The sequence below is a fragment of the Triticum urartu genome, chromosome 5, assembly GCF_003073215.2.
Source record: "Triticum urartu cultivar G1812 chromosome 5, Tu2.1, whole genome shotgun sequence".
Classification (NCBI taxonomy): Eukaryota; Viridiplantae; Streptophyta; class Magnoliopsida; order Poales; family Poaceae; genus Triticum; species Triticum urartu.
Genome location: NC_053026.1, coordinates 45,149,188 through 45,160,824, shown reverse-complemented (window position 1 = coordinate 45,160,824; position 11,637 = coordinate 45,149,188). Strand labels below are relative to the sequence as shown.

The following is an 11,637-nucleotide window of genomic DNA, read 5'->3' as shown; positions in this document are numbered from 1 at the left end:
CACGACAACAGCAGTGCCATGGATAAGCCACAGGTGTGTTTAGTTTCTATATTATGTACTTCCGGCAGCTTGTTTTCATGTGCTATCTTTACCAGGTGAAATCAACAACTCAGATCTGCCAATCGGGAACAGAGACAGTTTTGCTTTTTATCTTTTTTGAAGTGTGGAATGTGGTATACTGATAACATGTAAATGGATAATCGCACTACGGTCTCACCATCTGATGCAAAAATTCTGCTTTTGAAATACTCCTGATCCTTGTAAAATACATACAGTACATGATGATGCTACTACATCTCAGTGACTCCAACTTGGTGATGCATACATAGCAAATTATTTTGTGCGATGTGGCTGACAGGTCCTTGGTTGCTATGGTTTGCCATGTGGATGAGAAGTCTCACATGTGATATGTTTTATTTTTCGTGGTTCAAGCAGCTATGCATTCCATAATAGTAGAGGGATTGCAGTCCAGATAAAGGCAATCAAACAAGAAATCAGGAGCAGAGCTGATCCACTCGCATCTTTGCCTAATCTTAGTAGTACTAGAAGTTTAGCACACATATGAGCGGCAACTTTGCCTATTCTGTCAAAAAAAGGTGAAAGAGAAATTGCTAAACATCATAAGCAGCTCTTTGATGTCAGATAAGATGGCAGCATGCAGCTTCGCAGCGGTGAAAATTACCTTCATCCCGCAAACTTGGCAAGGACTTGAGGGTCATTTTCGTGAACGAAACAAGTGCCAGATTTCCCTCTAAACAGCTGCCAGATTTAATTTAGTTCTACTGGAATGTCCTAGTTTGGCGGCTGAAACAGCTACCAGATTTCCCTCGAAACAAGATACTCCCTCCGTCCGGAATTAGTAGACGTTCAAACGGATGTATCTAGACGTATTTTAATGTTGGATACACCAATTTGAGAATCAACTAATTCCGGATGGAGGAAGTAGTAATTAATCAGTAACCTACGATAAACCCATACTTCTTCAGATTCCCACCAAAATGAGAGTTTGACAAATTACCGCCAGCTTCCTTCCTAGTATTTGTTCAACCCTCCATCTAGTATTAGTTCCATGAAACCTGAAAAGTAATAATAATAATACTATCAGGAACTTTTTTTTTTGCTAAATAATATTAGGAACAATTGACTCAACATCGAAAAGAAAGACTCATATGAAAAAAGAGTAAACAAAGGTGCTAATATTATAGTCCATCTATCTCACCTCCAAAAGTGAAAAAGAAAGTGAGTTATCATCTGGACAACAAGTTTACTTTATAGCACAAAATTACATCATTATCATTTGTTGGGAAATAGAAATAACAAACTTCAGTATTAGGTTATTGCAATTATATTTCACGAAAAAGGAAAGAGCGGCCTTTTTTTTAAAACCGCAAACTGTAGAACAATTGTTCTACGGTAATCTTCATTAATAAATCATATTTACAAGTACAAAGTATGGAAAGAGCGGTCATCATTGTGACAAGGAAAAGAATAAAGCGTCATGAGCCCCGACAATGTGAATGGATGACCAATACTAGATGATCTACAAAAGCTAAAAGGAAATTAGTAACTTATCATCGGGACAAAATGTTTACTTTAGCACCAAATTACATCATTAACATTTGTTCGGAAATGGAAATAACAAGCTTCAGTTTTAGACTTTATCAAAATTTATTAAATTTCATGAAAAAGAACAAGAGTGGTCATCACTATGACAAGGAAAAAAATAAAACATCATGAGTCCTGACAATGCACATGAATGACTAATAGTGGATGATCTACATAGAAGCATTACATAAGAGAAGTACCCAGAGATACATAAGCTGGCTGGTAGATTAATGCATACCCATTGACCATATCTAAGACAAATTAACCGGATCATCTATCGGTTCCATGCCATCCTTCTTGCCTGAAAAAATTGTTTCCTCGGTCAGGTTACGGTAACTTGAATATCAGACACAAAGCTAACCCGGAACAATTTGTAGCGGTATAAAATATGTGTTGCTGTGAACAAAGTACTTGTGCGAATAGACACGATTGGAGAAATAAAAGAGCATGCATTGCAGAACAGAACATGACGTGAACGCGCTTGCATGAATGCCACTGTCTAACACAGAACACACTTGTACACTAACAAACATACAGAGCTTGCATGAATGCCACATCTTCTTCCAGCAAGGTGGTCCGAGTGTCTGACTAGCAAACATACATCACGCTTGTACACTAACAAACTGCGAAGTACACTACAGCAAGGTGGTCTGAGTGTCTGACCAGATCAATAGCACCAGTCCTAGTCTTTGATTGTATTTATGTCTGAAATCTTAGTAGCAAAGATCCAATTCTCTCTTTTTTCACGGCAATGATCAGTTCTAGCAACAATCAATGCGTCACCACCATGTATATATGACACGCACCGCAAAATTGTTTCCAGTCACAAAATTCATCCATTTGTTTGTTCCCACAAAATTCAGTTCAAGCAATACACCAGCAAGTGATTTGTTTGTTTGTTTGTTTCCAATCTTAAAGAGCTCTTTTTGAAGAATTTCTGGCAGTTAATTAGAACCTGGAACAAGAAGGTGACTGATTTAGATTACCTGCCGTAGGGATCGTGCTCGATGCAAGCCATGGCGGGAGCACGCACGGCACAAGAGAGTACTCGTCCTGAAGCGGAGAGGCCCCTATCACCTTGCCGTTGTGCATGTCCACCACGACGACGTGCTCGCCGACCTTGAGGTAGATGGCGTTGGCGTTGAGCGGGTCAAGGACGACGATCTGCGGCGCCGTCTGCGCCGAGTTCTCCTGCGACGGGTAGCCTCCGGCCGCCAACACCTGCCTGAGCTCCACCTGGTGCTCCAGCGTCCAGCCGCCGCCCTCGTCGCCGTCGAGCGCAAAGGAGCTGAGCAGGAACGGGTCGTGAGGAGAGACCTCGGCGTAGCGCAGCCGCCCCTTGCTCAAGCCGATGCGCCGGTGCTTGGCCACCTCCCGCAAGAAGAGCCCCCGGTCCTCGACCTTCCTGAGATCTCCATCCTCTTCTGTACTACGAGCACGCGCAGGCAGCACGCTGCCGCTGGGCAGCTCGACGAAGCGGATCTCCGGCTGGTCGGCGAAGGGGTCGACGGAGACGGCGCCCAAGGTGAGGTCGACCCACCACAGGCGGCCGCCGAAGGCAACCGTCTCCTGGTTCACCTCCATCCCGCGCGGGGGCGGCGGTCCGCACGGCACGCCCATCACCGTCTCCCACTCCCCTTTCTCCGAGAGAAACCGCTCGAGGCCGGCGCCGGCGCCATGGAAGGCGAGCTCGGCGACGGCGAATCTGTGGGGCGGCCCGCGGCCGAGCCAGCCGTCGGCCTCGAAAACATGTTTTAAGCCTATGCACCCGGGTACTCCTTATCCAATCACTCATTCCTGCATTATGTTGGTGTAAATAATTTTCTTTTTTTTGTTTTTCTCATATAAAACATGTATTTATACTTCAACTTTGCAGCACAACAAAGCTTTCTATGTAGAATGTGGGATAAAACTTACAGATTATTTGGTTCAACATAAATATACAAAATGAGATTTGTTTGATTAAAAAATATATCTTATTTTTCATATTTATGTCAGACAAAAAAATCTGAAAGTTTTATCTCACATTCTAGTTACAAAGTTTGAAGTTCAAGACATGTTTTATATGAGAGGAACAAAAAAGAGAAAATTCCATGTAATAAGGTAGTTGTGTAGCACAGATCTCAAAGCAACATTGAAGTGCTAGGATAGTGAGGCCCGGGTGCATAAACTCACAAAATCTGCATTCGGCCCGTCGGCCTGGGTGAGGAGGCCCATGTGGTGGAAGACGAGGGTCCTCTGGGAGCCGCCGATGTTCGGCAGGCGGAGCATCTGGCCGGTGAGGGGGTTGCAGACAAAGCGCTGGATTTCGGGGGGGGGGGGGGGGGGGGGGGGGTGTGGACAGGTCCCATGTGGTGCAGGGGCCCTCCGCCCGGAGGTCGTGGTAGCTGAGGAGGAGGTGGCCGTCGCCGCTGGCGGCGCCGACGTTACCAAAGAGGACCTGGACGACGTTGGTGTCGGGGGCGGGGCGCGCCCTGGGGCTGACGAGGTGCGCCGGGGCCATGACGTGGGAGATGCCCGGGGGCGCGACGGGGTGGAAGCACGCGCCCGGGGCCGACGAGGAGCGGTCGACCATGGACGTGTAGTCGACGATCACCCATGGTGGGTGCGAGGGGGCGGCGGCGGTGGAGAGGGAGCGGTGGAGCAGGTCGGAGACGGTGGCGGAGAGGTCCAGGAGGCGCCGGAGCGGCATGACGGCCGGTGGATGGATGGATGTGTTGGCCTATTGGCTACTGTAGACTTCTGTCCTGGCACATGGGCGAGAAATTGGATCTTTTGCCCCACTTTACTTCTTTATTTGATCATTTGCCCATCTTTAAAAGGCTACCGGGTGAGGCCCGGGACCATTGTCATTGAGACAATGACAGAGCAAATCATCCAATCCTTTGTAAAGTGAGGTAAATCATCCAATCCCCTGCATGGGCAGCGGGTACTGTGGACTGCAGTGTGCAGCTCTGCCTGACAAATAAAGGCAAAAGAAAAACCGAGCACACACCTGCGATGACCGTTGGATCTTAAGAGCAAGATTAATAGTAAAGCCCGCTGCTGGCTCTATAATAGAGCCATGTCATCTATAACCCGTATTTGAAAAAGCTGATATAGTAGGATGGCTATAATAACATTGGTTGTACATATGATGCATGCATGTTGTGGGAGGCAAAAGGAAAGTCACAGGATTGGGTGGGGGGAGCTAAACGCCGGCCATAGAGCTCGCATGGGTTGCATGCAGGCTACTTTTCCTTGTTGCATGTGCTATCGCCCGGCTACACATGAAGCGCCGGCCTGGTCCTCTCCCCTCACTTCTCTCTCCTCCACGTATGATTTTGCTGACATGGAAGCTTTTATAGCCTGCTGACTAGTATCTATTATACTTGCTCTAATAGCGAGTCATCATGTGTCACCAGTTGTTCTCTGTTAGAGCGAACCGTCGCGTTGAACAAACATGCCGAAGAGACAGCGGTGCCGGGCCCCATCGTACACACGTTCGTCGACCAGGGTGCTGGTCTTTCTCACTCGCTCCCCCAAATTCTCCATTCTATTCGCGTCGGGAAATAAAGACGAGCAGGGTGCCGCGACTTCGCCGCTGTTTCACGCCGGATTCGCGGCGAGTAACCGTCGTGTGAGGCCGATCACTCGCGGGCATTACCGGTGAGAGTATTTTCAGCCGCGTCCCCAACAGGCCCTTCCCAGGCGTTTTTGCCGCACCGGCGTCGAAAAAACGGTCCAGTCGCGTCTCCAGAAGTCTGTTTTTCGCCGGCTTGGGCCGAAACTGGTGCCAGCGGACCCAGGCTGAACCCGGCGCCTGGGCGCCGACACAAGCGAAAAGGGCGCATGGGTCCGCCCTATCGGCGAGTAGAGCACCTCTTCCCGCCGTTTCTTCCCGCTTTTCCGCCACTTCTCTCCCATTCTCTCCCTTCCTCCCGCCAATCTCCCTCCCGTTCGCCTCCCTGCCGGCCGCCATGCCACCGAAGAAGTACGTCGTCCCCCGCGCCGCGACCGCCTCCGTCGCCCAACCGAAGCAGAGGAAGCCGAAGGCGCCGCCGTCCAAGCCACCGGGCATGTCAAACACCGACTGGAGGGTGAAAGTTCAGCGACGGGAGGCTGTCACCGCCGACCGGAGGAACAGGGCGATCGCCAAGAAGGCCCGTGACAACGTGGCGCGTGCGGCTGCGGCTTCGGTGGAGCAAGCCGAGGACGAGGCGGCTCGCGCGGGGATGATGAATCCGCCCGGCAGCCACACCCAATACGCGCCCTGGGGCCAGCAAGGCGTCGGCTCTCCGTCGCCGCAGCCATGGGTGTCGGTATCAAAACCGGCGGATCTCGGGTAGGGGGTCCCGAACTGTGCGTCTAGGCGGATGGTAACAGGAGACAAGGGACACGATATTTTTACCCAGGTTCGGGCCCTCTCGATGGAGGTAAAACCCTACTCCTGCTTGATTAATATTGATGATATGGGTAGTACAAGAGTTGATCTACCACGAGATCAGAGAGGCTAAACCCTAGAAGCTAGCCTATGGTATGATTGTTGTTGGTCCTACGGACTAAACCCTCCGGTTTATATAGACACCGGAGGGGGCTAGGGTTACATAGAGTCGGTTACAAGGAAGGAGATCTACAGATCCGTATTGCCAAGCTTGCCTTCCACGCCAAGGAGAGCCCCATCCGGACACGGGACGAAGTCTTCAATCTTGTATCTCCATAGTCCAACAGTCCGGCCAAGGATTATAGTCCGGCTGTCCGGATACCCCCCTAATCCAGGACTCCCTCAGTAGCCCCTGAACCAGGCTTCAATGACGATGAGTCCGGCGCACAGATTGTCTTCGGCATTGCAAGGCGGGTTCCACCTCCGAATACTTCATAGAAGATTTTGAACACGAGGATCGTGTCCGGCTCTGCAAAACAAGTTCCACATACCAATGTGGAGAGAATTATATTTCCACAAATCTAATCTGCTGACGTATTCCGTAGCGTGACATCACACCACAGCCAAGCCTTTATTCGAATCGTTTTTTACCCCCCCCCCCACCTCAGCACGTTTCGTGAGGCGGTTTCCTTGGCACGTATTGTCGAAGCAGAGAACATTTCCCCTTTATTTACGGGATCCTCATCAACACGGACGTGGGTAACCCAATCGTGCCCGTTGGTATGTCCCCTCGATCGAAGGTAAGTCCCAAACGGTCACAAGGAGGGCTCTCGGTATTCAACCTCTTTATAAAGAGACCAAGGCATTACTCTTTTCTTTCGATCTCAATCGAATCTGCCTCCCGCCTCGAGCTCCAACACCCGAAGCTTCAGATTCAGGCGCTTCGGACCTTCGATTATGTCCAGATCCAACCTTCAAGGCCGATGGATGCCTTCCTCTGTCACGGAGGAAGACGTAATAAAGCTAAGGGAGGCTAGGTACTTGACCGGCGAAATCCCGCATAGGCTGCCTGCTCAAGGGCAGGTTATTCCCACTCCTAAGCCCGGTGAGAGCGTCGTGTTCGTATCTCACTTCCTCCGAGGGCTAGGCTTCATGCCGGATCCCTTCGTGAGGGGGCTCATGTTCTATTATGGGATGGACTTCCACGACTTAGCTCCGGAGTCTATCCTCCACATCTCATCGTTCATCGTCGTATGCGAAGCTTTCCTCCGTATTACCCCTCACTTCGGACTGTGGCTCAAGACCTTCAAAGTGGAGCCGAAGATGGTCGAGGGACGGCACGCAGAGTGCGGAGGCGCTGTAATAAGCAAAAATGCTGACACCCCATGGCCCGAGGGCTCTTTCCAAGAGGAGTCCAGCTTATGGAAACAAGAGTGGTTTTATATCACAGCTCCCAGGGGTACCAAGTGGGTGGCTCCACCTGATTTTCGCTCGGGTCCCCCGCCACGACTAACGTCATGGGTCAACAAGGGGCTAGACTGGGGGCCAGTAAAGGATGTGCCCATATTACAGAGCCGCATCCGAGATCTCCTGGAGAGAGATGCCAGTCTGGTCTTGGTGACGCAAGTCATGTTAATTCGCCGAGTCCTGCCCTGCAAACGTCGTCCCTCCGCTTGTGGGAGTTCAATCCGGAGGGACCGCGAGCTCTTCAACATTTCCTGGGCATGACGCCCGTGGAGATGTACAAATTGTTCTTCGGACCACAAATAATGTGTCCGGACTCCACTGAGGACGCAGGTCTGAGCTGCAATTGTCCGGATACCCAAGTAAGTAGCCCTGTGTCCGAACACACCATCCGTTTATTTATCGCAACATCGCCCTTAAAAAAGAGCCGCTCTTGAACCAGGAGTGGATCGCGAAGGCAAAGATGATCAGGTGTCTGGCCCCCCTTCCTGAGACCTCGCCAGATCCTGTGTTAACCAGGATGCTAGAGATCGCGCCTTCGGGAGAAGATGAAGGGGGGAACAAGGAAGCTACTGTCTCCGCAAAGGAGGTTGGTCGGAAGGGAGGAATCAAAAATTCCTCTCCTTAGGGGAAGAAAAGGGCCGCCTCTGAAGACCCGGAGACAATGGTCTCAAAGCGGGGGAAGAAATCTTCGCCAGAGGGTCCTGTACCGGGGGATACCCCGGCCGTACTATGCCCTCAAGGGGATCAGCCCTCCACCGAGCTGTAAGTAAAAGGGTGTTTAATAATGAGAGAAATCCTTGCTTTATTCCTGAGGAAAATAATCGAAGATTTATCTTGCAGTTCGGATCTTAGCCCTTCTTAGCAGAGCTCGTCTTCGGGGGATCTTCTTCCATAGATGATGGAGAGCGGAACGCCTCCCCCTGCCATACTGCCTCATGAGGCGGGCGACCCCGAGGTGTCGTCGCGGAGGGTTTCTCCTGACCCGACAAGGCCAGAAGGTAGTCATATGGCCACCCGAAGCCCTCAGTATCCGGCTTTTGAAAAAAGCAATCGAATGAGTCCAGCACCGTCTGGTGCGCGGTCGGAGGTACTGAGGGATCTGCTAGGGCGAGCGTCTATCTCAGAAGAGCACCGTACGTTGATGGTACGGTAATTGAAAGGATTTCGTCCGCGGAGAGCGGGTTGCATGAAGCTGTCATGAGTCTACTGACAAGTTTTGAGGCACATGAAATGATGTACCTTTTGATGGTACTGCATACTTTAAAATGCGCCCCGTGTAGATAGTAGCCCCTGAGACTCTGGGTATTGTCGAAGACGATGGCACTCAGAGGATCATAGTCCCAGGTATAATTTTGCCGCCTTCATATGCAGGTGGCGAAGTGTCCGGTGGCCAGCCGGACTGATGAATTTGCCGAGTTAAAGCGGCAGCTTGACGTGGCAGATGCCGACATCGTGCTTGTCAACAAGCGGCTTGACGAGGCACAAGGTATGTGATTTCTCCGGAGACACGTGGTAAGAGGAGCATGATGCCAGTATCTTATAACGTGTGTGTTAATGCAGATGGAGCTACAGCCGTGGAGAACCTTCGGGCAGAGCTTGCCCGAGTCAAAGAACAAGCCAGAAAAAGCGATGCGGCTGCCCTAAAGGCGGTCGAGGAGCTAAAGGCCGAACAGGCTGCTCACTGCCAAAGCAAGGAGGAGATGGCCAGGATGGCTGTGAAGTTGAAGAACGCCACTGACCGTTGCAAGCTTCTTGAAAAGGAAGACCAGGCGAAGAGGACAGACCTGGAGAAGGCCACGATGACGGCCAAGGATACTCGTTCTGCAATGAGAGCGATGAAGGAGGAGCTGCGTCAAGCCGGAGATATCGTGGCTGGGATGCCCTTTATGCTGCGGATGAAGTTCGGAGATCCTAAATATGCTCCTTTGGACCAGATGTGGAGTTCTACGGACGCATATCTGGATTTAGCGGCGAGTGCTGCTGATGCGGCCGAACACTTCCGAGATCAAAACGATCGCGAAGTGGAAAAGCTGTTCTGGTCACAATTTAACGATCCAGAGCGTCTGCTTCCATTGACTGATCGGCTGGCCGAATGGGCCGAGCTAAATAGATTGTCCGGACTTGCCATGAGGTATTCGTGGATCATCTGTGGCCGGAAAGACCAAAGCCGAACAATTATTTTAGCTTGGTGCAGCAGTTCCTTGGTGCAGTGCCACATATCAACGCGATGAAGAGGTCGGCATGCGTAGAGGGTGCGTGGATGGCCCTTTCCCGTGTGAAGACATACTGGGCAGAGATGGAGGCCACCGTCGTTGCAGCCCAAGATTCGGACGAAAGCCGAGTACCTGTCGAGCACTACTTTCAAGAAGTTCTGGAGGGCGCTCATTCGATAGAGGCGCAGTGCTCGAAGAATATTATGTTCTAATGACATGTATTCCCATTGAAAACAATGTTTTGCTGAAATGTAAAGGCTTTTTTTATACTTGTGCCTGCAAGGATTAGAATACCTCCTGTGCGGCCGTTTATGTATATATGTATACAACCTGAAAGATGGCAGTCGTCGGCTTCAGCCCCCATGCATATAATGCGGGGGTGCTTACAGAAGAAGCATATTCACACTTGATCCAACGTCTTGGTCCATTACGGAGGTGATAGCGCAGCGAGCTAGGCAATCGGACTATAATGCTTTATCACTTTCACTTAGCCATAGGAGTTTGACAGTGGGGCTACTATATAGCCCTGGTGGCTCCGCGCTCATCCGAATTCGGGGCGCGTGTGTGCCTGGACAGGAAACGGCCCTTCGTTAAGGCGGAGGAATCCCGAAGATTCCGCTGGGTCATCGAGTGGTTGATCAGTCTCGCGCTATATCATGACAATCAGTATTCGGCTTTCTCTACTGAGGTGCTCGCTTGGCTGACCCAGGGAACAATCGCAGTAGTTCTCCTGGTGCCGCCTTAGCCGATAGAGCGGAACGTAAGGCAGCAAAACACAGGAGCCGGGCAAACCCAACATTTGACCAAAGACATGATTCGGAGCTGATGCATATAAGGCCAAACTCACGACGTCGAACAATCCTTAAGGTATTCGGTCTTTGTGATTTTAAACGGGCCGAACAGCGCCCTTTGTAATAAGCCCCTGGTGTCCAGGTATGTGCAATACTCTGACGTGGCCACATGCCAAGACGCCATCCTCCTTCTCGGTTATGCTGAGAATCCAGGGGATGTGTATCAACAAGAGATAGTAAAAAAGGTTTATGCAGGGTCTTAATCTAAAAAGAATCCTTGGAACGGGTCCCTGCTGCACGTCTGCGCCCGTGTCTCCGTTGTGCCGTATCCTGGACGGGTGTAGCACGATGGTCATCTGTGAAAGAGAGGAACTTAGTTGAAAAAGCAGTCGTGCAAAATGTATCGTATACTAAATAAACAAAGTATAATTCAAGATGGGTAAAATTGAGCCTTATTGTCGCTTGTTTATATGCGCGGAGCCCCTTATATAGGGGTATATAGCCATCAAACCTTTATCAATTATATGGTTATGCCGGACTCGTCTAGCCGTGTCCGTGGTCTTAACGACCTGTTAGATGCTCTGGTTGGTGAGGCCATTTTAGTGTGTGGCTGCCAAGGCGGCCGCACAGTCTTCCGCGCGCGAGGAGCGCTCAATATTTCCCTTTAATGAAATGATGCCTCATGGGCCGGGCATCTTAAGCGTGAGAGACGCATAGTGCGGTATTGCTTTAAAGCGAGCGAAAGCTTCGCGTCCCAGTAGTGCTTGATAACCACTTTTAAACGGAGCGATGTGGAAGGTTAGCTTTTCGCTACGGAAGTTATCAGGGGAGCCGAACATAACTTCTAGTAGGAGGGAGCCCGTGCAATGGGCTTCTGGGCCTGGCGTTACTCCTTTAAAGGAAGTATTGCTATGGCTAATTTTTGTTGGGTCCATCCCCATTTTGCGGACTGTGTCCTGATATATCAGGTTTAAACTACTGCCGCCGTCCAGCAGGACTCGTGTAAAGTGGTATCCGTCAATTATCGGGTCTAACACCAAGGCAGCCCATCCTGCGTGCCGGATACTTGCAGAGTAATCCCGATGGTCGAAGGTGATCGGTTTCGACGACCAGTGGCGGAACTCCGTTGTGATAGGCCGTAGGGCACATATCTCTATGGGCGCCACTTTGTTTCTCCCCTTTGTCACGTGTAACACGT

At 50.5% G+C, this 11,637-nt stretch overlaps 1 pseudogene; it reads right to left on the bottom strand.

Moving 5' to 3' along the window:
* Positions 1–494: 494 nt before the first annotated feature.
* Positions 495–4,359, bottom strand: LOC125507779 (annotated as a pseudogene).
* Positions 4,360–11,637: the final 7,278 nt, after the last annotated feature.